Genomic DNA, 25887 nt, shown 5'->3' with positions numbered 1-25887 from the left:
GGTGTAAGAAAATCTTCAGAGGCCCTTTTCCCTGCGGTGCTGTAAAAAGTTCCGAGCCCAGGCAGAGACGACTTAAAGGGCCGGGATGCGGAAGTCGGTACAGGTGGGGTCGTTAACCCTGGCGAATGTGGGCGGAGGCCCCAGCAAATGGCCCCCGCAGGCCGTCTGGACCACGCGGAGGTACTTCGGGCAACCCAACGGGGGAAACACATCTTTGGAGAAAGGATGCTGGTTGTAAACAATCCAAGCTGTCTTGCCTTATAAGAACAGCTCTAAAATGGACACTAGCAGGGCAATGCCACTGCTGAGATAACTGAACACATGTATCTGGGGCCATCTCTCTCGTCAGAAGGCCCCAGGACCCCACGTTCCCTCCATCCATGGCGACTTCCCGGCATGCCCCGCTCCATCCCGGCGTGCCCCGCCCCATCCAGGCGTGCTCGGCTGCCACGCCCACAGCGGGCTCTCCCAGAGGTCTGTGCGGCTCACAATCCCCAGGCACCTCAGGCGGCTGCTGGCGTCTTCTACCCCGAGTTAGGGAGGGGACCTGTGTGCAGTAACAAGAATTTTTCGAGGTAAGATCTCAACCTCAATGCTTGGAAAAGCCCCCTACCCTCCTCCCACAAGATCTCATGGGTCCTTCCAAATCTCGAAAAGCCAGTGGTCGTAAGGCTCACCCGCCTGGGAACAAGCCGTAGTTCCCAAGGTCAGTCAACCTCAGCTAGGCAATCTAGGGAGAACACCTGCTCAGCATCAAACCCGTTTTGCACAAATCTTCAGCAGTATCCTGTCTGGGCTATTATTCATTGTCTAATTACTTTGTTTCCCACTAACTGAAATTAAATCATTTTCTGCAGAAACTGAGTTTCCCTTGTCTGAAGGAACAAAGAATGCAAAGGGAGTGTGAGGAAGCTAGCTAGACACCCACTTTTCTTTCAGTTAATGTTTAAGTGAATGCAAACTTGACCCAGTTGTGTTGTTAATATTAACTAATGTCTGATATCAAGAGACTGCCTTAGAATTTATATGTAGTAGTTCATATGTTTATTAAGCAGTTCGACCCTAGAAATTATCCTGTAGTTTGGTAGGTTAAGTGTGATTATCTTGCTGGTTTTACAGATGAAGAAACAATCTGTGAGAGCTTAAGACACTTGCCAAAGTTTTACATCTAGTAAGTGGCAGAAGTGACGGCTCAAACCCAGGATTTCCCACTTTATTACCCATAGCTAAGAGAGTCTTAAAAAAAAAAAAAAAAGCAATTATTCAAAGCCCTTTGCTTGTGTTCATTTTGGTAAAAGTAAGAAAAGGACTAAGCTATAATATCAAATATCCTTCTCTTTTTAAGGGTAACTAAAAAATAAATAAAACAACAACGAAGATGCCCTGTATATATAAACACATACACATACATGTGTATGTGTGTACGTGTATATCCTTATCTCTCTATGTATCTATATCTATAAATATATATAGACATATATATATTTATTTCAAGGTGATGTGGTCCGAGAGGCAGCTGGCAGGTCCCTGGGAGTGTGAAGTGACTCTGGACTACTTTGTGGTTCATTGTACCAGAGTTATGCTAGTAATTCTCCCTTCTCAGGCTTGGTTCCACCTGGCCCCTTTGGGACCCTTCAGACCCAAGCCTTGGATCTCCTAGGGTAATTTCTGCCTGACTTTGGCACACAGGAGAGAGAAAAGACAAGACATATTACTCAGAACAGGTTTGTCATATGCCAAGAGATCTGGCATATGTGATCTGGGTTAGTGGTTTTCCATCACCCTGGGTTTGATCAGTGTTTGATACTGTGCTGTTGTTTTAACATCTAGTAATGTTAGAAAAGCATAGTCCTAAAACATTAGCTTAAATTATTTCCCCATTTTGCAATAAAGGCAGAAAATACTTTTTTCAGAGCCTGAGAATTTATTTCATAAGAGTACCCAGATGTTCTCTGAGAGAGCATAGTAGTGAAGATTTCTACAATAATTAAGGGAAGAGTGGTGATGAAAAATAGTTTTTTTCCTGCACTGTATATCCTTGTTTATATTTAAAAAACAAAGTGGTCATGTTGGAAAAAAAGCTTAATATAAGAAATTAAAGTCTTAAAACAAGCCCCAAATACTTCTTTAGAGAAAAGAGATCATCCTTAAATACTTTTTGAATTTTAAATATTAATAGCACATTAAATAATCAAAGTATCCAATTCAACATAGATTGATCAGGAAAACATATGGTCCTATATCCAGGGATTTGGCTGAAGAATTAATGCTAAAATACAATGAAACAAACCCAAATTTATTATAGGAGACATAGTATTATCTCTATTTTGAAACATATTTAGCTAATATACGTTGAATTTTTGTTTGTTTCTGAAGAATGCCATTTACCGAGTCCTTAGTGAAGAGCTCAAAGATATATAAACACTTCAACTTTAAGCCTTCTCATTGTAGTTACCTGTTTGAGTAAATAAAAGACCTTCATTTAATGTGAGGCTTTTTACCACATCTTTTTTATTTAAGCCTTTTAGGTTTTTTGAAAATATCACCCATTAAAAGCAAAATCTGATTGCTAAATCAATATTAAAATATAATCCAACTATGGCTTGTTTCTTTGCTGGGTTTTTATTTTATTTATTTATTTATTTATTTATTTATTTATTTATTTATTTATTTATTTATTTTATTTGACAGAGATAGAGACAGCCAGCGAGAGAGGGAACACAAGCAGGGGGAGTGGGAGAGGAAGAAGCAGGCTCATAGCGGAAGAGCCTGATGTGGGGCTCGATCCCATAATGCCGGGATCACGCCCTGAGCCGAAGGCAGACGCTTAACCGCTGTGCCACCCAGGCGCCCCTGGGTTTTTATTTTTTATTACTCCTTGCACTCTGTATACAAATACTGTGCTTTGATATTTTAAAACCAGTAATAGAAAAGGGGAATTTCTTTAATGGGATTTCTGCTTACTTTATATGTGTGAAAGCCACTTTGCTTGTTTATTTATTATATACAGAAAAATACATGGAGCTAAAAAATACCTGAGATAGGGGCGCCTGGGTGGCTCAGTCGTTAAGCATCTGCCTTTGGCTCAGGGCGTGATCCCAGTGTTCTGGGATCAAGCACCGCATCAGGCTCCTCCGCTGGGAGCCTGCTTCCTCTCCCACTCCCCCTGCTTGTGTTCCCTCTCTTGCTGGCTGTCTCTCTCTCTGTGAAATAAATAAATAAAAATTTTTTAAAAAATACCTGAGATATTGTCTGTTATGGAATTGAAAGTAATAAACCTGACAGTTGTTTTTTGTCCTCAGGGAGAAAGAGACTAGTTTTCTACCCTAAGGACAGAATGAAGTTACTGTGTGACAGAAGATTTTTTTAAATACAGTATATTGGTATTAAAATACTATCTTTGGGCTGTATGTCTTAAGACTACCTTCTTTTTTTAAAAAAATTAATTTATTTGAGAGAGAGACAGCAGACAGAGAGAGCACAAGCTGGAGGAAGGAGCACAGGGAGAAGCAGACCCCTGCTGAGCAGGGAGCCCAATGCAGGACTCAATCCCAGGACCCCAGGATCATGACCCGAGCCCAACCAACTGAGCCACCTAGGCGCCCAAGACTACCTTCTTTTTTTAAATATTTTATTTATTTGTTTTAGAGAGAGTTCATGGGCACACATGTGGGAGCAGGGGGAGAACAGAGGAGGGAGAAGAAGAAGAGAGGGAGATAATCTCCAGCAGACTCCGTGCTGAGCGCAGAGTCAGATTTGGGTCTCAGTCCCACAACCCTGAGATCATGACCTGAGCTGAAACCAGAAGTCAGATACTTAACTGACTGAGCCACCCAGGTTCCCCAAGACCACCTTCTAAGTAAAGGAGGTCTTTGGGGTACTTAAGAATGTAAGTTCTCTTAGATAAAGTCCAAGATGAACTGTCCTTATTTCAAGATCCACTTACAGAGTATAGTGCTAAAGGTTAGCTATGGATGTATTGACACCATAATCTTATCATACATTACCATTCAAGTTTCTCTGGAAGGATTGTGGAGGGACCTTTTTCTGCTAGAGAAAGTGTACAGTGTAGGAAAGACAGTTGTAGGGAGAGAAATGACAGCCCTATTGAAAAAGTAAGAATACCAGAATGGCCAGCTTTAGGGCTCCAGAATCAGCAGGGTTCAAGTTCAAGCTCTGTCAGATACTAGCAATGTAAGGTTTTGCTGTACAGTGGAGATGATAATAATATTAGAACTAAAGAAATTAATACATGTAACATCTGACATGTAATAAGTGGTCAATAAATATTGGCTACTACTACAGTCTGAGAACTTAAGCTACTTACCCATTGCCTGTAGGGACAGAATGAGTGATGAAATGAAAATAGGGAAATTGAGGGTGCCTGGCCAGCTCAGTCAGAGGAGCATGTGATTCTTACTCTCAGGGTTGTGAGTTCAAGCCCCACATTTGGTGTAGAGGTTACTTAAAAATAAAATCTTAAAAAAAAACAATAGGGGCTGGATGGTTATGTTTGAAGGTTTAGAAGAGTCTGAATCCATGTAGCCTCACACCCCTTTTCCTTGTTACACTACCCATGATGCAAACCCCTCAACTGTCTCACCTATGTACCCTCTCAGTGTTCTCTGATGCTAATGTTTATCTGGGCTTCTTCCCTGTTCCAAATTCCCACTCCTCTCCTTCTGACGTCCTCACACTATGCCTGGCGGAAGTTCCAATCCAGGAGGACTTAACTCTACAATGTTCTAGACTTCTTCAAAATGTTGCAATCTGGTTTAACCAAATCTGGTTCTCTGCTAAGGATACTGCTTCCCCAGAAGCCCTTTCAAGAGCTCATTGTCCAGGGTGCCTGGGTGGCTCAATTGGTTAAGTGTCTGCCCTCAGCTCAGGTCATGATCCCAGGGTCCTGGGATTGAGTCCCACATCGGGCCTACTCATCAGGGAGCCTGCTTCTCCCTCTCCCTCTCCCCCTGCTTGTGCTTTCTCTCTCTCTCAAATATATAAATAAAATCACACACACACACACAAAAGCTCATTGTCCTCACTCTTCAGTATCATTTCCAGACCATTTCTCTCCTGCCCTCTTTAGGCACCTCAGAGATCTCACTGATACTATCAGAACAGTGTTGGTAATGATAATACTTAATTGATAGTAGGGAATATATGGGGGCGATGCATATAAAATGCTCAGCACAGTGTTGAGAACATATTAAATTCTCAGTAAATATTAGTTTTTACTCTTATGTTTACCTGACTCTCCCAAAAGTGTGCGTCACTATCCAAAAATAACTACATCTATGAAATCATACTTTCAGCCTGTTTCTGACTAGTGTCTTCCATCTGTTCTAGTTCATTGACCACCCCTCTTCTCTGAGCTAAAGCACAGCTTTTAGAATCTATTCTCCCACGTTAGACATTTTCTGGTCAATATCATAAACTATCTTGCTTTGTTTCTTTTATTCACATCTGTGTGGTGGATCCCCAAATGTGGATAAGTCTACCTGTCCATCTTGTCTTCACCTGCAACAGGTTACTGGGAAAATCAGAGTACTGCATAGATTTATATCACTATAAATTCATTGTCACCAGCCTCAACTGGGCTCTCAACTTTCTCTGTCACTCCCTGCCATGTTCTCTCAGTCAGCTCTGTATCTCCCTCTCCACTCTGCATATTTCGCACCTGTTTCAGTTTCTTCAAAACACATGCCCTCTCACGTACCTTCCTCCCCCGCCCCACTCTCAGTAAAATAGGCTTGCATCTTCATAGTAAAATTAGAAAAGAGGAGCTCCTGATATTTCAAATCCTATAAGCCCATGGTTTCCTTATTTCCCCATTTCAGTCGAAAGGTATTCTTTCTCCTGTCTACCTGTGGTCTTTTTTTTTTTTAAGATTTATTTATTTATTTAAGAGAGAGAGCACGAGTGGGAGGGGCAGAGGGAGAGGGAGAGAGACTCTGAAACAGACTCTGTGCTGAGCGCAGAGCCCCATGCGGGGTTCGATCTCACAACCCTGAGATCATGACCTGAGCTGAAACTAAGAGTTGGACGCTCAACCGACTGTGCCACCCAGGTGCCCCTTGATCTTTCTTTCATAGGATCTATCGGTAATTCCCTCTCTTTTTCTGTTTCCAGCCTCTGCCTTGATACTGCCCCGTCAGTATTATTCATCTTTAAAAAAACAAGCAGCTCCCTTGACTCCACCTTTCCTCCCTGTTTACCTTCTTTTTCCTCTTCCCTTCCTATCTAAGCTTCTTCCTGAGTGGAATATGACATTGTGGAGATAGCCTGGGCTTCAGATTAGCTGGACCAGCATTTGAACCCCAGCTCTGCCAGAGGCCTCTGGAGGAAAAGGGCTACTTGTGTCACTGTTAGGTTTAAGCAATATATTCTAATATTTTTTTGAAGATTTTTCTAAAGATTTATTTACTTGGAGAGAGAGAGAGAGCATGAGCAGGAGGTGCAGATGGAAAGGGAGAGAGAACCTCAAGCAGATCCCCCGCTGAGCACAGAGCCCCACGTGGGGCTCGATCTCCCAAACTGAGCTGAAGTCAAGAGTCAGATGCTTCACCCGGTTGCACCACCCAAGAGCCCCTTTTTGAAGATTTTTACTCTATATCAATAATAATAATACACAGTATAAAATATTTTTTTCACAATACACAATATTTTTGTGATATTCTCTTGTTTTTCAAGGCACTTTTATTTTCATTCTGTCATAATCCTGTGACTACTAAGTAAGATACAGAGAATTTATGGACCACTTGAGAGTTGGGAAATCTGAAATCTGACAGTCACATTATTTTGCCATGATTACATTGCAGTATAGTGGTATAGACTGGATTCAGTTCTCTTGACTTTGGGTCTGGTACTTTTTCCAGTATGCCTGGGAAAAACCTGTGTATTTTCTTTTTTAAGTACTGAGTTTAAGAATTTAAGTGCAAATAAAACCTGAGAATTAGATTTAACTTCTCAGGAAAATGCCAAAGATTTATTCATTAGTACTGGCAACTTCATTGCTAGGAAATGAAAAAGAAAAGAGAATAACAGGGAATGTGTTATGTGTCTCATTAAATAATTGATTCTGTCCTTTTCCCCCTAATCTTACGCAAGTGAAAAAAGGACATCCAACTGCAAATAGTGCCTCTGAGGCACTATTCACATTAAAGTACTTATGAAATACATATATGCGATAACTTAATTCTTTGTAGCCTATGAAACGCCATTTTTGTTTGTTGTGTTATTCTTGATGGTGTATATGTTTTGTTTTATAATTATCAAGGAAGTATTAATGAAAATGGGGGAAAAAAACCCTTTCTCATGTTATTCTTTCATTGCATTGCCAGAAGAAAATCTGTCCCCCGCCTTTTTTCCAAAAGTCAGCTGGGTCTTATCAGCTTTGCAAAATGATGAATGAATGCCTTGTTCATTATTATTGCTTAAGTCATTCTTATTTATGCCAGTAATTCAAGGATTATGTTTTGATTGTTCTTGAGAGATGAAAACACTTTCTTGCTGATGAATAAACACTGCCACTTTTTAAATATTTGTATGCAAAATGTCTTTAAAGCCATTATGAAATGCTTTGCAAGAGCATTAGGAAGCTGTTTTGCGAAAGGCACTTTTTTTCTCTACCTTTTCTTTCATGCTAAGCAGTCCAATTGAAAGGCCTTTCAGAGTTAACTTGTTTAAGCAATACCAGTGTTTTAGTGTAATGAATAACTTTTTATAGAGGACAATCACACACAGTTCAACATGCCGGTATTTCTATTTCTCTGCACCACCGATGAAGGGATTCTGTGGTAGAATCTCTCCTTTGAGAAAGCTGAAGCGATCAGCACCCTGATTAACCTCTGATATTCACGTGGTGCTCTTGATCTTGAGGACTGCAGCAGTAACAAAGCGGTAATGGCAGCCATATGCTTCGGGTATTGTGGGTACGGGTGACCCAGATGTGAACTTGGGGGGTGACCGATGCTAACTGCTATTTGTTTCAGGTTTGGTGTGGAGATTACTGGTGAAGAGTTTGAGTTGCTACTTGACAGAATCCCCCTTGATGAAGATGGAAATGTCAGATGCCTCCAATTCACGGCCATGTTGGATTCTCGGTACTCCTTTTCCACATCTCCTCACTGTGCAGTATTCTGTTCTTGTTGTTTTTATTTTTTTTTTATTTTATATATTTTTTTAAAGATTTTATTTATTCATTCGACAGAGAGAGACAGCCAGCGAGAGAGGGAACACAAGCAGGGGGAGTGGGAGAGGGAGAAGCAGACTCATAGCGGAAGAGCCTGATGTGGGGCTCGATCCCGTAACTCCGGGATCACGCCCTGAGCCGAAGGCAGACGCTTAACCGCTGTGCCACCCAGGTGCCCCCAGTTCTTGTTGTTTTTAATACAGAAAATAGATCCCTAGAAGAAATAGGATTATTTGAAATTTCTCTTTATTGATTTGTAGCTCGTTTATTAATGTTTAATGAAAGAGATTTTCAAAATAGCAGTGTTGACCAAAAAAAGTGGCATGTTTTAACGTTGATCCATGGCAGTTCATTTTAAAATATTTAATATTTCAGCATCTGGAAAATGGCCATAAGAGGGGGTAATGTGACTGAAATGACAAAAGAGATAGTGTAAATTGTGTTGCAGAGTTGGGAAGAGAACTGCTGTAAGTGGCAGAAGTCAGGCCCTGGAGATGAACTGTCCCAACTTGCGCTAAACACGCTCCCACACATGCTGACCTAAACCCTCACTCACCTTCCAAGCACTGTCTATTCGCAAGGCTTCTTACTACTTCCTTCCAGTGGAGTCCAGCCTGGACAGTAGAGTGAGTACATGACTGTTATCAATGGTTGTGTTAAAATCAGAGCAAGACCACTTTCCAGAGTATTCCCAATCTGTATTTTTCTATCCTAGAACCTCTTTTTATGGAGTTTACAGTATAGTTTAAGGCTTAAGTATTTAAAATTCTGATCAATATTGACCATTTTATTCCTGAAATATCTTAAGGGATATTGGAGTCCTAGGCCTCTGATGTCTTTTGGGCCACTGAAAAATGGGCTCCTTCTTCCAAAAGATAGTTATTTTCTCCAGAGTAGTTTTAGGAAGTAACTGTCTTTATCCCATACACCTCCTTCACTGTCCTCCAAGTCTCAGGACTATACTCTTTTTTTTTTTAAGATTTTATTTATTTATTTGACAGAGACAGCCAGCGAGAGAGGGAACACAAGCAGGGGGAGTGGGAGAGGAAGAAGCAGGCTCCTAGCAGAGGAGCCTGATGGGGGGCTCGATCCCAGAACGGTGGGATCACGCCCTGAGCTGAAGGCAGACACTTAACAACTGTGCCACCCAGGCGCCCATCAGGACTATGCTCTTGAGCCAAGAAACCCATCCATAAGTTTCTGTTAGTTCTTGACAGCAAAGTAGACAGACACTTACTAACCTGATTTCATTTAAAAGGCTTGATAAGACACACCCTTCCAAAATTATTTTCCATCACATCTACCTTAGAGCCTGAACTTCTCATCTAAAGGGACCCAGTACTTTAAGTCAGAAAGTACTGATTTGCAGGAGCTTTAAGATACTGGTATCTCTGAGAGGGATAATACTTTAATTTGTCAGTCATTAATGCTTCATTCAGCATTTCTCAAAGTATATTTCAAAGAGAAACACTAGTTTCATGGGATCAAAACTCTTATCCTTAAAAAGGTTCCTATGGCCAGGGGCGCCTGGGTGGCTCAGTTGATTAAGTGGCTGCTTCTGGCTCAGCTCATGATCCTGGAGTCCCCGGATCGAGTCCTGCATCGGGCTCCCTGCTCAGCATTTCATTTAATAACTTCATGACCTTGGTCAAGTCTTACTTTTTTTTTTAAAGTAGGCTCCATGCCCAACATGGGGCTTAAACTCCCAACCCTGAGATCAAGAGTCGCATTCTCTACCAACCGAGCCAGCCAGGCACCTCCTTGGTCAAGTCTTTAATGTTCCTTTGCTCTGATTGTTTCATCTGTAAAATGAAAAGTTTAGGACAAAAGGTCTCCCAAGATTCTTTCTAGGTCTAAAGTTCTACTTGAAGCAGTTTGCATTCTTATGAATATTAATAGAGATTAGGTGGGGACATCTAGTATACTTAAATGATGCTATTGTAGAAACATGTTTTCCTGGCAAATATGAAGAATTAACAGATCATAACATATACGTTTATTGAAACGTATACGTTTTCTGTGTCTTCAGTCAGCCAAGCATTTGTGAAATTGGGAAAACAGTATTTCTTTGCGAGAAATTATTTCTTTGCTAAATTTCTCACAAAATGTGCATATGTGATTGAGAACTTCCATTTTTTTAAAATGTGTATTTGGAGAGAAAAGGAATATAGCAGTCAACTTAGGATGAAGCACTGTAGAAAATAGTACATAGAACAGTTCACAGGGCCAGGAGTACTAAAAATAAAATTCACTTGACATTATTTTCATTTTACTTCCTTGTGTGCTTCACCTTAGTGCCCAGTTTTTAAGGATATACAGAAAAACTTCTTAACGATTAAAATTAGTGTGTTTTGATCATAATAGCATGTTTGAGGAAAAAATGTGGCCAGAAAATGACTAAGTCCATTAAAAACAAATGATAGAGACTTCCAGTTATAAAGTAAGTCACGGAGATTAAAAGTGCAGCATAGAGAATGTAGTCAGTAGTATTGTAATAACATCGTATGGTGACTACACTATCTCAGGGGGCAGTGATTAATGAATTATTGAATCACTGGGTTACACACCTGAAACTAATATAACACTGTATGTCAACTATACTTCAATTTAAAAACATGGTAGACTTTAGGACGTGCTCACACCAGTGTAATTCCCAAGGAACCAATGGAATTGTTTCTCTAGGTTTTTGACTTAGCTCAATCATTTCACAGGGAGCCATCCCACCAGGATACCATCTCCAAGGGCAGGGTTCTCCTTCTGAAGGAATTAAGGACCAGCCTAAGAGCCCTTGAGAAGATGGGTCTGTCCAGACTTTATAAAAGCCTCCATTGACTCTGGGAGACTTTGCACTTGCCAGGTTGTCAGTCCTCCAGCCCTTGGCTGTTGGTAAGACAGAGCGCTTCCTTTTGGGTGAAGAGCCCTATATTAGTTTCCTGGGGCTACCATAACAAAGTAGCACAAACTGGGTGACTTAAAACAACAAAAATGTGTTCTCTCATAGTTCTGAAAGCTGGAAGTTGAGAATCATGGTATCAGCATGGATGCGCTGTCTCTGAGACTCTGGGTAGAATCTCGCCTTGCTTCTTCCTAGCTTCTGAGGGTGGCTGGCAGTCCTGGACGTTCCCTGCCTTACAGCTGCGTTGCCCCAGTCTCTGGCTTTCTTGTCACGTGATGTTCTCCCTCTATGGCTCTGTGTCCAAATTTTCTTCCTCTAGTAAGCATACAAGTTAATAATGGATTAAGGACCAACATACAAAAAGCCAATATGACCTCATCTTAACTAGTTCTCTCTCCAACTACCCTATTTCCAAATAAGGTCCTATTCTGAGCTATGGGAGGATAGGGACTTCAATATATTTTATGGGGGGATGCAGTTCAAAACATTATAAACCCTGTCATAGATCTAATGTGTTTGGTTTCTTACAAATTTCAGTGGGGGGAGGATACAAATAAGAGTTTGTTCTGGTGTGTTGTCTGACAACAATTACAATAACTAACACTTAATGCCTGGTACTTGTCAGGCACTAAATGTTAGCTCATTTCATTCTTACGACAACTCTATTGAAGATTTGACATGTAAGAAACGTATGGCACAGAAAGTGAGTTGCCCACTGTCACTCAGCAGTGGTGGAACCAGGACCCAGGACACACTGGCCGATTCCAGAGCCCACATATCTAATACTACCCTCCTCTGGACAGAAAGTAAGGGCAATTCTATCTGCGCTAACCAGTTGGGTTACATGTGGCTGCTAAGCACATGAAATTAAATCAGAAATTCCAAGGAAATCATGTTTTCTGGCTACCTATTATTACTATTATTTAGGCTTGAATCAAAGTTATATAAGTGTGAAATACCAGATTTCTAAGACTTAGTCTTTTAAAAAAAATGTTAAAGTATCTCAGTAATGATTTTTATATTGATTACATGTTGAAATGGTAATATTTGACATATATCAGGTTTGCATAAAATATTAAAATTAATTTTTCCTTTTAATTAAGTCTTTTAAAAGGTACTAGAAAATTTTAAATTAGTTTTTGCACTTTGCAGTTAGTTATGTGGTATTCCCATTGGACAGTGCTGAATTAAACAGCAAATCTTTCTAATTAGAGTAGACAGCATAATGGAAAGAAGGAATTATAGTTGAGTCATTGAGCACAGGTACGTCAGTTCTTGAAGACTGTGCTTAGTTTCTCTATCTGTAAATGTGATAGAAAATCTAAACTATCCTCACACATTTAATTTCATTAACAAATTGAACAAAAGTAATTATGGGTCATTTTACCCAATGTTTACAGAAGCCTAGATAATTGTCCAGTAAAGCAGGAATAATATAAATAATAATCTAGACTCAATATGAGTCTGAAGTATTTACTTATTTTCTTTTAGCAAATTGATGTGCTAACTTTGAACTCCAGATACACAAAATATTTGTGTGGTGTGGGGGTTCGCTGTCATTTCTGGCTGTATTGTATTTTAATACTGATCATTTCCTTTAGTCTAGGTCTATGAGCTGGCAAGGGCAGGTGATGTTCTCTCCCTTTTACAGATTTAAAAACAGTCTCAGAGGTTAATGTGTGTATCTGACATTCTTAGCTTTAAGGTCAATATTTTTCTCATTATACTTTCCAGCTAATGAAAATTATACTTAATTTTTAGATGTGGTGGTGTTTAGCTGTGTTTTCCCTCAGGAATGGAAGAGGGAAGTAGGTAAATGAGAAGAGGTTAAAGCCTCTGTGCTTTTCTTTGACCTGATTTATGAATGTGTGTAGCCAATTTTGACATACACTAGAATTTTGGAACCTTGACTCTGTAGTTTGATGAGACTGTGAAGTCACATTCATGTGAGTAAGTTCACAAAATATAGCTACTTAAAGAAGATAAGTAGTTCAGACATTGCCAGAAATCCATGTTTTGGGGCCACTTATTGTTACTATTTTTTAAGTTAGAACAGTAGTACATTCTTATTGCAAATGTCCAAATACTGTAGAAGTGTGTACAGAGTCAAAAGAAGAGATGGTGATGCCCTTACCATCTTCCCCCAATTCAGCTTCAAAAATAACCAGTTGATTACTAATTTTAACATGGAAGAAGTCAGCACTCACATTAATTTCAGGTTCTAAATTTTTCATAAATTGCTATAGTGTTCAGTATGAACCTTTATATTGAATAGAAAATATCCTTTAAAAATGCTATGTGTATACAATTTGTCTTTTATAGCCATATATTGGTTAAATATACATTGCATATACATTAAGGATGGCAGTTCTACTAAAATGATGTGTGATTTCCAAAAGAATATTCTTTTGCAAACACTAAAGAAAAAGTGATTTTGAACAGTGATCTTCTTCAGAAATATTTGCTAGAAAAATCTAATTTTTTTTCGTATCACAACTTCACTGTGTGCTGAGCATGACTTATTATATGGTTTAGAAAGATTATCTGTGTCATCTTGTGAATATGGGAGAGTGTCCATAAAATTATAGTGGCTATTGGTTTTGTTGAGGTTTGTTTTGGATAGCAGAGAAGTGGCGTTACTTTAAAATATTAATGATCCATGGAAAAGAAACAATTAGGTCAGGATCATGGTTAGAGTATAATTTCTTTATCATCATTAGTACTTTCACCTCAGGTCATTTCAAGTGCTAACGTAAACATGTTTATCCCACATTTATAATTACACAAAAATTATAAATATATATCTTTTTCATAAAAGTCATTTTCCTTATACTAAGGGGAATTATCTATGAGTAAATTAGGTTCGACCCTTAGGGGAATCCCACAGTACAGTGAGTCGTAAGATTTTCTCTGCTGGAGAGTGAGTCAGGAGAGTCGAGTCAAATGGGGAAACCACTGGTATCTCAGTATCATAATTAAGGAGATTCTGGAAATTTATTGACAAATTCTCTAATTCTGAATGTGTTATCTGAGAGCAAGAGGACAGTATTTGCAAGTCAAATGATAGAAGAATCTATTGTCAGACAATTAAAACATCTTCACTGAGACCTACCGAGCTAACCTTTGTGTGGTCTTGTTCTCAGATGGAAATGGTTCCTGGAGACAGTTGACAGCATGAATTTTGAGATGACACTAACTGTGTGTGGGAACTTGCAAAAACAAATCTAAAAAAAGATTTAGGATCAGGGTTTTTCTTTGCCACTTTTTTACCAGGATGGGGTGGGAGTGGGAGCTAGGGCCAGGGGTTGGGGGGAGGCTCCAGAGGGAAAGGTGACGTTAGAGATGCTGTTAGAAGTTAGTCCTGGTCAAGCCTGGGGTGAACAATGACACAGTGTTGTTGTGGGCTGCCTCCACGACTTAGATATTCTTCCCATGTCAGTATAATCACTACTGGGAGGTAGCTCGATTAAGGATTACCATATCATTAATAGTATCCATGACTTTTGTTCAAAGGCTACTTGTGCAATGTTGCCTTGTGGATGAAGCGCCGTAATCCTCTGAGCCGCAGCTGTAGAGAGGGAGGCTCCTTAGAGCCGCCCACACTGACTTCCCTGTCCTCTCGGATCAGTTCTAAAAAACAGACAGAAACAACAGTCAACTCAAAGCCAGAAAAAAGAAACATCCATTCTACATTTCCACATTCATCCCCAAGCTTCAATCCCTGCCAGTGTCTCCCATTCATCTCTTCTCTAACATCCAGATCACCACTCGGACGGTGGCCAGATTAAAGGCGAACAATGCAGTTTTAAATGTAAAGTTTGCATCTGATTTTTTTCTTTGCATGAGAAAAAGCACATTGATTCTATGTGTCTGTCTAATGCTTAGCCTGTAGTTTGCCAGGTCTTTCTTATTTTCTTTGGCAACATGAGGCATGCTTGTGTCTCTCAACTGTCTAGGGTTTCAGTTTATCTAGTGAGGACACTTAACTTTGAAATTCGTATTTGAGTAGGAAATTATATACACAGTTAATAAACAATGGAGTTTAACTTCATTAATATTATTGCTGCTAAGAGACACCTGCGTCCAGTGGGACTGAGCACTGAGAGAAATCCAAAAACAGAAGCGTGAAACTTCCGCAAATGCACCGAGATATTAGGGATTGGGCCGAAGAGAATAACCGAGTGAATCCTATTTGGGGAAAGCGCAGGTGCTGGAGGACGAGAAAGACTGGATGCAGCCTTCAGAGCACATTTCATTTCATTCATTTCATTTCATTTCATTTCATTTCATTTCATTTCATTTCATTTCAAAGATCGCCCCCTCGGAAAAGGACAAGGAGAAAACATACCCTTATTTATTGGGCAGAGGAAAATGTAAAAAGTAAAATGAAGCCTACAGTTACAGTTTTTGTTTTATTCTTTAATAATCACACTTTTATTGCAAATTAAATGAAGTTCTGCCTTGATTTACTCAGAAACCATTATTTTGAAGTTTTAATCTTACATTTTTATATCATTGCTTCATTTAAAAATCACTGTAACATTTTTGTAAAAGAGAAAACAATTAATTATCTTAAGTTGTTTTACAGAGGAAGCTATAAAAATATTTGGACTATTGCCTTTGGATCAAATTGTCCTAAATTCTTTCTCATTGCCAAAAGAATTATTTTCTCTAAAGTACGTGGGAAAATTTACTTTTTATACCTTGCTTAACAGTACAACCCTCTTTCCCCATCTCTCCCTTTTTCTCTGGTGTTGACATCCAAACTGTGTTGTAATTCTAATGTTATCAACAGCCCCCCCCCCTTTAAGAGGCATTTATTGGAATGGAAATTATATAAGCCTTCCTGCTCGAAACATAGTTAAGTGTAGGAACTTTTACCTCTTGGACAGATGGAAAAAAGGAACAGTTCAGGCACTTCCTTAGGCCAAGAGTATCCATTCAACAAAAGTATTTATATTTGTCAGGAAGGATTTGGCTGCACTCATCAGAGACTTGAATTTAGATCTCTGTGTTATGAACACATATTCTCAGGGGAATTTCTTTATGTATAATGCTACTTAATCTTGAATGCAGTGTTTGAGGAACAGGAAGCCTGGGAGAATGTACTTTCTAACTATGGAAAATAGTCCAGTTCTGATCTTTGGTCAAGGTGCTCCCCAGTTCTAGTAGAAAAACTGGTAATTGCAAAAAGGCATGGACTACCACGTCCACCCCCATTCTGGAAGAACAGCAGGAGTTCAAGTAGACATTCCTTAACTTAGAGTTCTTTTAAAAAGGCACATTATTCCTAACATGGATTTAAAGTAATAATAAAAATAATTTTCAAAAAATGATTTAAAATGTTAGGGATACATTCGTAGAAGGTTAAGAATTAGCCAAGAGAAGAAAGAGTGACCGTGTTCCAAGCAGAGACATTAACACTGGCAAATGTTACTGTATGAAAATATGGTACCCACTTCTGTGAATGTATATCACATGTCTGTATTTCGTTCATTAAATGTTATAAAGAAGTTAGCAGTTGGGGCAACATTTTGGTGGTATTAGGGAAATTTTGTAAACTTGGCACACTGCTAAGCTAGGACATTTTTGGTCTGCTACCACAGAATTGATGCTCAGCATTATGGGGTAGTACTTATTCCTCGTTCCTGATGTTTCTTTCCATGTGGAGGGAGCTCCACTGACAACATTCTCAGTTTTTCTCTGCCCCTCCTTATTTTCTACTCCCCAGAAATAGAAGAGTGACTTTTCAGATTTGGTTTTGGAAGAGCCACTGTCCACAGGGTGTGTGCATGTTGGACTGCTCCATTCCAAAAATTTTATGGGAATCTGCTCTTACAGGGGGATGGCTGCAATTTTTAGCACTATGATTAGATGATAAGTTTGGAGTACAATATTAGAAAGATCATCATTGCCATTATTCAAGAGTTCTATCAATAATAAAACTGACCCATATGACACTTGTTTATCTCTCAATTAATTCTAGGCTCAGGTGTTATAAGCAGAGTTGTTATTTATTGAACCCCCCCTTAAGCAACAATATCTATGGCTTAACTACTCTATATTAGTGGTTCTCAAACTTTGGTCTGAGGAACTGTGGGAGTCCTTGAGACCCTTTCAGAGAGTGGGGTGGAAGGAAGGTCAAACTGTTTCTATAATAATACTAAGATGTTCTTTGCCTTTTTCACTCTCATTCTGACAAGTGTAGAGTGGAGTTTCCAGAGGCTTATGTGATGTGTGTGATAAATATATTAAAATATGTATTAAATATTAAAATATATTTATATTTTAAATTAATATTTAAATATTAAAATATATATAAAATCTCACATAAATCAAGACTCTTTGGGGGCCCTCACTAGTTTTAAGAGGGTAGAGGGGCTCTTGGAACAAAAGTTTGAACATTGCCGCTCTAAACCATGATGGGAAGAAAAATGCTCTTTCCTAAACCTAAAAGCTTCTGGGTGGCTCTGTTATAGAAATGTGTGAGAGAGAGATCCCTGGAGATAGCTTGCTTCATTCAAATAGGAAAAAAAGAAAAGGATTGGGAGTTCTGTGATTTTATTTTATTTTATCTTATTTATTTTTTTTAAGATTTCATTTATTTAACAGAGAGAGTGAGCGAGCACAAGCAGGGGGAGAGGGAGAGGGAGAAACAAGCTCCCTGATGAGTAGGGAGCCTGATGCAGGATTTGATCCCAGGACCCCAGGATCATGACCTGAGCTGAAGGCAGACGCTTAACTGACTGAGCCACCCAGGCGCGGCTGGGTGCTCTGTGATTTTAGCCATTTCCATTTACCCAACTCAAGAATGGAATGGATGAGTTCATATGCCAGTATTCATTGAGGGTCTTCTCTGTGCTGGGCACTGTTTACCAGGCAATAAGGGTTCACATATGAGCAACTCTTTCACTGCCTTCTAGAAGTTCACAGTCAAGTAGGGGAAACAAAGCAATGAAGAGACCATGGTAGTAGGGAGTGGCAGGTGTACATGAAGTGCTACAGAAACATAGAGGGATACCTAATCCAGGGTGAGCACTTTAAACTGGGTCTTGAAGACACGTGAGAATTAGCCAGAAGAAGAAAAGGTGATCGTGTTCCAAGCAGAGACATTAAAATATGCAAAGACCTAAAGCAGTTTTTTTCAGATGTTTGATTTGGACCCATCAGTAGGTCATGAAATCAATTTAATGTGTCAGTACCAGCATAAAAAAAACAAAACAGACTAGAAAATATCAGACTGCACCTCACACAGTGGATAAGTATTCTTTCATGAAGCTCCCCCCCCGACCCCTCCATGTGTGTGTGAGTGTGTGTGTATGTGTGTGTGTGTGTGTGTGTGTGTGTGTGTGTGTGTGTGTATGGCGGGGTGGGTGGGGCAGGGGGAAGGACAAACACTGTACTGGGTTACAGTGTAAAATGCATTGCTTATTGCTGGTTGAAACAATTTTTTGAAACCAATGGTCTGGAGGCATAAGGGGAAGCATTATAGATTTGAAGAATTATAAGCAGTAATTCAGTATGGATGGAATAGGGGTGGCATGTAGGTGGTGCTGCTGAAGAGATAAGGAGGAAGCCGGTCCTAGAGAGCCTTAATGACTCACTCAGTAGCTTGGATTTTCTCCCAAAGGCAATTAAGTACCATTAAAGGATTGTCGGAAGAGGAGTAAGGTGATCAAGATGCCTTGGTTGAATAAAAAATCATTCTGGCAGCTATGAGAGATGGATGGTGGCGGTGATGGTAAGATGTGATGCCAGGAGACCTCTTACAAGCTGTCGTAAAAATCCAAGGGGCTGAACTAGAGCAGTAGGAATGGAGGTGGTTATAATAGTTTGAATTTGTTAGAGCTCTTTTTAAGAATTAGGTGATTATTCCTCATATAGCATTCTGTCTAGTTTCATAGATACGTTATACACTAGAATATAAGCTACATGAAGGCAGGAATTTTTGTGTCTTTTTAAAACCTCAGCATCCTAAGAAATGAGAACAATACTTATATACATCAGATGCTCAATAAATCTTTGTTAAATGAATGATGAATGAATTCTCCTGTCCTCGGAGGATATTAATTATAGGAGGTGGTTTTAGATTTTCTGCTGCCTGCATTGTCTCTATGGTCTTCTTTCTTTTTCTTTCTTTGCCTTTTTTTGTTTGTTTATTTCAATTTATTTTATTTTGTTTTTTACTATCTCTGTCTTTCACTTTAGAGACTTTCCTAAATGTTTAGTGATCTTTTTTCCCTTTAAGTAGGCTCCACACCCTGCATGGATCCCAGCATGGAGCTTGAACTCAAGACCCTGAGATCAAGGCCTGAGCTGAGATCAAAAGTCAGGCGCCTAACCATCTGAGCCACCCAGACACCCCTTTAATGATCTTTCTATGTTCATTTATATTCAAGTCAATACAATGCTCACTGTGTGTTGGTGGAAAGATAGTGATTGTTGAAGGTCCAGTCATTTCATTTAGTGACTCCCAAATGTTCGTTTCGATGTCTTTTCTCTTGTGTCACCTCCTTGATAGAGAATCTTCTCATCTTCTGCCTTGAGAATAAGACCTGGCCACCAATATTCTGCGGGACAAATGGGATAAAGTATTCAGGGGTTGAACTATTGAGTGTGTAGACTTAATTCTTGGATTTAGTATGTGTATACATACTGTGTATACACTTAATTCTTGGGTTTAGTATGACCCTTGACTCTGGGCCTCGTTTCCCTGAAGTCTCTGAACTAGAACCTTCCTGGGTCAGTTTCTCTAAAGATCAGTTTTCTCTTCTGTTGGTGGGGAGAGGGAGGAGTTGGTGCCCAGTTGCATGGGGTCTAATGGGTCTTCAGTCAAACTTTCTACCTTCTATTTTCAGGGCCTCTCCTTATCCTTGCCTTCAGAGGTCCAGTGCCTCCAGATTCTGAGCTGGTCCAGGGCTGTGTGCTAGGAATTCACTTCCTCCTTGTCTTCATGCCTTGTTCGTGGACTGAGGCTTCAGCTCTGCTTTGCAATTACCATTCATCCTTGTGCTCTTCGGCCTCAAAATGTTGTTGACATCTCTTATATCACATCGTCTTTACTGTTGTGCTCTTTGTCCTTGGGAGTTCATAGCATTTTTATTCCTTTACTGTCATTTTCGAAGGCTTTTAGGAAACAGTGGAAGTAAACTCATGTATTTAGTCTTCCATGTTTAAACAGAACTCTCAGTTTAGAGAATAGCTTTATTGATGGAGGAGATTAGTTACTAGTCCCACTTTCTCCTTCATTTTCTCAGATTTAATCACATTTGTTCAATTAAATTATCTAGGAAAAGCATTTTAGAGTATTGGTCATGTGCTTTGATTTTAGCAATACAGTTTTCCTCTTCAGTGTAAGGAACAATGCCATAATCTAGGGATGTTTCTTCCAGAACATGGTACATTGCCTGAACATTAACACCCATTAACGAATTTAACTGGTCAGTGAGTTCATCTTTGTTCCTGACACGCAAAACATGGTGAAAATCTATCTGAGGCAACTGGAAAGTTTTAATACATTACTATACACAGGAAAAAAATAATTAGTGGAAGGTTGATCATAATAAAATTAAGAAAACGTTCCTGAGGCTGTCATCAAAGTGCTTAAAAAAAATAAAGTGCCAAAAAAAAAAAAAAAAAGTGCATGTCGTGAATACAGCCTGTCACTTGTTTGCGACAAAAGAGCCGGGAAAGGAAGGGCTGGAGATTCAGTGACCAGGTGCTCTGATTCCACGTTAGAGTCCTGGGTAATTATGATGGAGTATTGTGGTCTAATTCCTTATGTTACCTACTCGCTGTAGTTGATAACTATTTTTTCATGTAGTTGATGATAAACTATTGTTTTATCTTCTAAGTGAGAATTCATGGCCACACCTTTTCCAAATGTTATGTGGTGCCTGCTGAGGTCCTTCTGCTCTAATATTTATGTGAGCCGTCAAGATACTGATTCTTGCCAGGATTTATGTAATGTATGTGTGTGTGTATTTAAAATTCCCAGAGAATTGGATTAATCATGATTATCAGGTTTGTATCTTTCAGAATGTTATTTTACATTAACTTGGGTAATTTGAGGTGTTATTTACATACCATAAAATTCACCTCTTTTAGGGATACAGTTCAGTGGATTCTGATAAATGGACGCCGCCATCACAAGTAAGACTCACCACATTGCCTGCACTCTTTATGGTCAGTACCCTCCCCGAGCCCCAGGCAACCGCTGATCTGTTCTCTGTGCCCATAATTACTGACTCCAGAATTTGTCTGTATGATTTTAGCAATAAGAATATAGTAGTGTACAGATTAATATGGAATGATTAATTAAAGGAAGAGCAGCCACAGGCTCTTCGGTGGGAGTGGCTTCTTACCATGCCACTTGTGTTAACGTCTGCCCGGTTAGTTCTTATTGATGAACTGAAGGGATTTCAGAGAGATTTAAAATTCCAGGAACTTAAAATGTCGTTTTTCTTTAAAAAAAAAAAAAAGTTTTATTTGTTTATTAGCGAGAGAGCATGAGCAGGGGGAGAGGCAGAGGGACAAGTAGACTCCTTGACACGGGGCTTGATCCCAGGACCCCGAGATCATGACCTGAGCCAAAGTCAGGTGCTTAACCAACTGAGCCACCCAGATGTCCCAAAATATGTCTTGTGAGAGGACTTTACGTTCTCCAAACATCAGAGTAAATAGAGCTCTCCTTCGACCTGTCAGCCCAACAGCTTCTCAGCCACATTTTCTAATTTCCAGACCCCTGAAAGTTGCTTCAGCTTGGGCAGGTTAGGTGTGCTGACCAGACTCATCACATCCTGAATTTTAAACTATAGAGAAGACATCTAAACAACCCCAAACCAGAAGGATTTTGTGAGCATTTTCTTTCCCACATGCAATTGCACCCCATTGGATAAGCTTGGAATATGTTTCTCTCAGCCAAAGCAGATATCTAAGGGTATGTATGTCAAGTATGCCTATTAAAAAAAAGTATTAGGAAAGGGGCGGCTGGGTGGCTCAGTCGGTTAAGAGTCTGCCTTCAGCTCAGGTCATGATCCCTGGGTCCTGGGATCGAGCCCCTCATCAGGCTCCCTGCTCAGTAGGGAGCCTGCTTCTCCCTCTCTGCCCCTCACCCCACACTCATTCTCTCTCTCTCTCTCAAATAAATAAAATCTTTAAAAAATATTTAAAAAATAAAAGTATTAGGAAAGGACAAGTAGTTACATGCCAAGTGCCTTTTGATTTTGATAGTACCATGTATTTTTAATTTTAACATACTACTGTGTAAACTTTAATAGTCTAAAATAACTAGTAACTTGAAACGTTAAAGGAAAGTTCATTTGTCACAGTATTCTAATTGTTTACACTTAACTACATTGGGATGTGAGTTGGTTTATTCCCAGAAAATTTTCCTGTCGGCAAATCGGAAAACAGTGCTATTTACTCAGTTATTTACTTCTTTATGTTTTCGTTTCGTGTTACTCCCAGGAGAAAATTCATGTTTGTAGGAAGCTAGCACTAAAAAGAAGCTTATTTCTGGTATAGGGAAGGAATCTGAGACTCAAAGAGATGATTTCCTGAAGCCTCTGGAGGAAGGATTAATTTCAGGAATTAATTTTTATGTGTGTCTAGTACTTTTCTTGGTCATTTAATATTTCTAAGCCTAAATTAGTTATACGTACATCTGCGCTAGAGCCAGAACTACCAACCCACATTTATTCCACCAGTCATTAAAACCTGTATTTTGTAACAGTTCTCCCTGAAGACGTTGGCATGCACGTTATCTCACCACTGTTGTGGGTATAAAAATCATGAAATTTGGTTTTATCTGAAATACTCATTAAACATTTATCTGTACAAAGCACAAAGATAGCCACCATATTATGTTCATTCAGGAACGCTTGAGGGTGCCAAGCACAGTGGGACTCAGCACCTGGCCAACCTAAGTCGGAATGTACGTGATTTGTGTGCCTAATAAGTGCACATAAAAGACCACTAGATAATATATTCACCTTCTACCCGGTCAACAAGTACTGTATTATTAAGAATTTTAAGAAACTGCAAATAGTTGGAGACTTTTGTGTTTTGAGGGAATGTTCTGATTAGATCAGCATTTTAGGGACTCTTGGTGGACTTTGCTTTCACCTTATGATAATTCTCCAATCTTTGGAAAAGATAAATCAGATTTAGGAAATGAACATGTGATATGTGTGCGTGTTTACCATTTGCTGCCTCACTGGGCAGCAATCATTAAGTATAGTTCTATAAATCCTATTATCGAGATGACTTCCAATATAGCAGCTGTAGTTGTTGTAACCATGGCTACTGAGTATCACTGTATTCCCTCTGCTGAGGCCTCACAGACACACTGCTGGCAGCATTAGGACTTTCTTCCTAGCTCTCCTCTCTCTCGTTCCTTACAGAAATGATTCCAGTGGATTCTTTTTTGTTAGGCAGTGTGTCAGTTAAGAGGAGGTTCTGTGTGAGTAAAAGAAACGTGGCTCCTGTCGGTTAAACAAAATAGAGGTGTTTTCCCATCCCATAAAAGAAGAATGGAGGCAGGCACCCCAGCACGGGTATTATCCGTTAGCTCCAGGGTATTATCGGGGACCCAGGCTGCCCTACCATCCTGAAGCTTGTCGTTCATCCTTTAAAGGTCGCCTCATCGTCCTAATGACTGTTGAAGTTCTGCTCTTCAGGCTCCAGGGGCAGGCCTGAGGAGGGGACAAGGCAGAAGGGCAAAAAGGGGGTTTCTTTCAGCTGAGTCTGTTCATTTTAAGCACCATTTCCAGAAATCTCACACAATACTTCTGCTTATAACATGTGGCCCAGAATTTAGGCATATAGATAAATCCAGCTGCAAGGGTGGCTGGGAAATGTAGTCTTTTATTCTGAGTAGCAATGTGCCCAGCTAGGAAGGGGGGGGAGGGAGGGCAGCTGGGTGTTGTGGCAGATAACTAAGTTCCTGCCACAGATAATTTTGGTGCAGTATTCTGTCTGTATCGATGAAGCCTTAACTGCTCATAAGTAATGGCCAGTATTTTACAGAAATAAGAACTGTGGATATATGATGGGTGTGATGAGCTCAATAAGCAGTTTTAGGCATCCTCAGAGAAGCTCAGGGATTGTTCTTAGGTCACAGGAGCGCATTCACAGTACCTATTTGTTCTTTACTAGAATGCTTTCAGTTACAGGAATTCAAATAAAACAAAGTTTAAAATAAAATCACAAAAACTTATGCCGTATAGAATTTAACAGAATCTTGGGGAATGTAATAGACTGAAGAAAAACTGCGAGAAATCCAAAACACGGTAAAAGGCTGTAAAAATAATTAATGGCTTCTTATGAAAGAATCGTGCACAGCATGGTTGCTTAATATAACCTCCTAAATAAGCTTTTGTGAATTTTTAGGGAGGTTGAGGAAACTTATATGCCACTTCCTGCCCCTTTCTTTGCATAGATTCTTTAATCATAAATCCTTCAATATAACTTCTCTTGATATTTTGTAGTACCATGTACCATTTGTGTGATTTTTAAAAACAGGTATATTGGGGTATAATTTACATCCCATAAAATTCACCCATTGTAAGTATACAACTCAATGATCCATGTAAATTTATAGTGTTGTGGAACCATCACCATTAGCCAGTTTTAGAACATTTCCACCTGCTTTCTCTCTATATACATTGTTTTTTTCTAGACATCTTTTAGAAATGAAATCATGCAATATGTATTTTGTGTCTAGCTTCTTTCACTTTGCCTAATGTTGTCAGTGTTTATCCACATTGTAGCATGTGTTGGAATTCATCCCTTCCAGTTGCCAGAGTATTCCATTGTATGGACATACCACGTTTTGTTTACCCATTCATCAGTTGGTGGCCATTTAGAATGTTTCTGGTTTTTGACTTTATGAATAATGGTGCCACGAACATTTGTGTACATACCTTTGTGTGTACAAATGTTTTCATTTCTCTGATAGATTCCTAGGAGTGAGATGGCTGGATTGTCTTGTAAATTTATGTGTAACTTTTTAAGAAACGGACAAACTGTATTCCAAAGTGGTTGTACCATTTTATATTTCCACTAACAAGAGGTTTCAGTTTCTCCATTCCCTCAAAAGCCCTTGTTATTGCCTGCCTTTTTGATTGTAACCATCCTGGTGGGTGTCTAGTGGTATCTCCTTGTGGTTTTAATTTGCATTTCCCTAATGACTAATGATTTTGACCATCTTTTCATGTGCTTGTTAGACATAAGTATATCTTCTTTAGAGAAATGTATATTCAGATCTTTTGCCCATTTAAAAAATTTGGTCAGTTGTCAAGCACTCTCTATATGTTGGTCATTGTAAATGCTCTCTATATATTCTTTTTCTTTTTTTTTGCCCGCTCCCCCCAGTGCTCTCTATATATTCTGATGCAAGCCTTTTTATCAGATAAATGATTAGTACATATTTTGTCCCAGTCTGTGACTTGTGTTTTTATTATTTTATTTTATTTTTTTTTTAAAGATTTTATTTATTTATTCGACAGAGATAGAGACAGCCAGCGAGAGAGGGAACACAAGCCGGGGGAGTGGGAGAGGAAGAAGCAGGCTCATAGCAGAGGAGCCTAATGTGGGGCTCGATCCCATAACGCCGGGATCACGCCCTGAGCTGAAGGCAGACACTCAACCGCTGTGCCACCCAGGCGCCCCGTGTTTTTATTTTTTTAATTGTATCTTTTAAAGTGTGTAAATTCTAAATTTTGATGTAGTCCAACTTACTGGTTTTTCTTTTATGGTTTATGCTTTTGGTGTTGGGTCATGGGACTTTAAGCAA

General features: G+C 39.4%; 1 long non-coding RNA gene across 3 annotated transcripts in view; it reads left to right on the top strand.

The window, feature by feature from the left end:
* The first annotated feature begins 466 nt into the window (after positions 1-466).
* Positions 467-25887, top strand: part of LOC123784514 (uncharacterized) — a 127949-nt gene continuing 102528 nt past the window's right edge. For all 3 annotated transcript variants that reach the window (XR_015722029.1, XR_015722030.1, XR_015722031.1), the window contains exons 1-2: positions 467-575; positions 7995-8105. This is a non-coding gene — a long non-coding RNA (uncharacterized LOC123784514). The remainder of the gene's footprint in view (positions 576-7994; positions 8106-25887) is intronic.

This window comes from Ursus americanus, chromosome 27 (genome assembly GCF_024610735.1).
Source record: "Ursus americanus isolate L20-20 chromosome 27, mUrsAme1.1.p, whole genome shotgun sequence".
Lineage (NCBI taxonomy): Eukaryota > Metazoa > Chordata > Mammalia > Carnivora > Ursidae > Ursus > Ursus americanus.
Note: the sequence above shows the minus strand (reverse complement) of the source record. Positions and strands in the feature narration are given on the sequence as shown.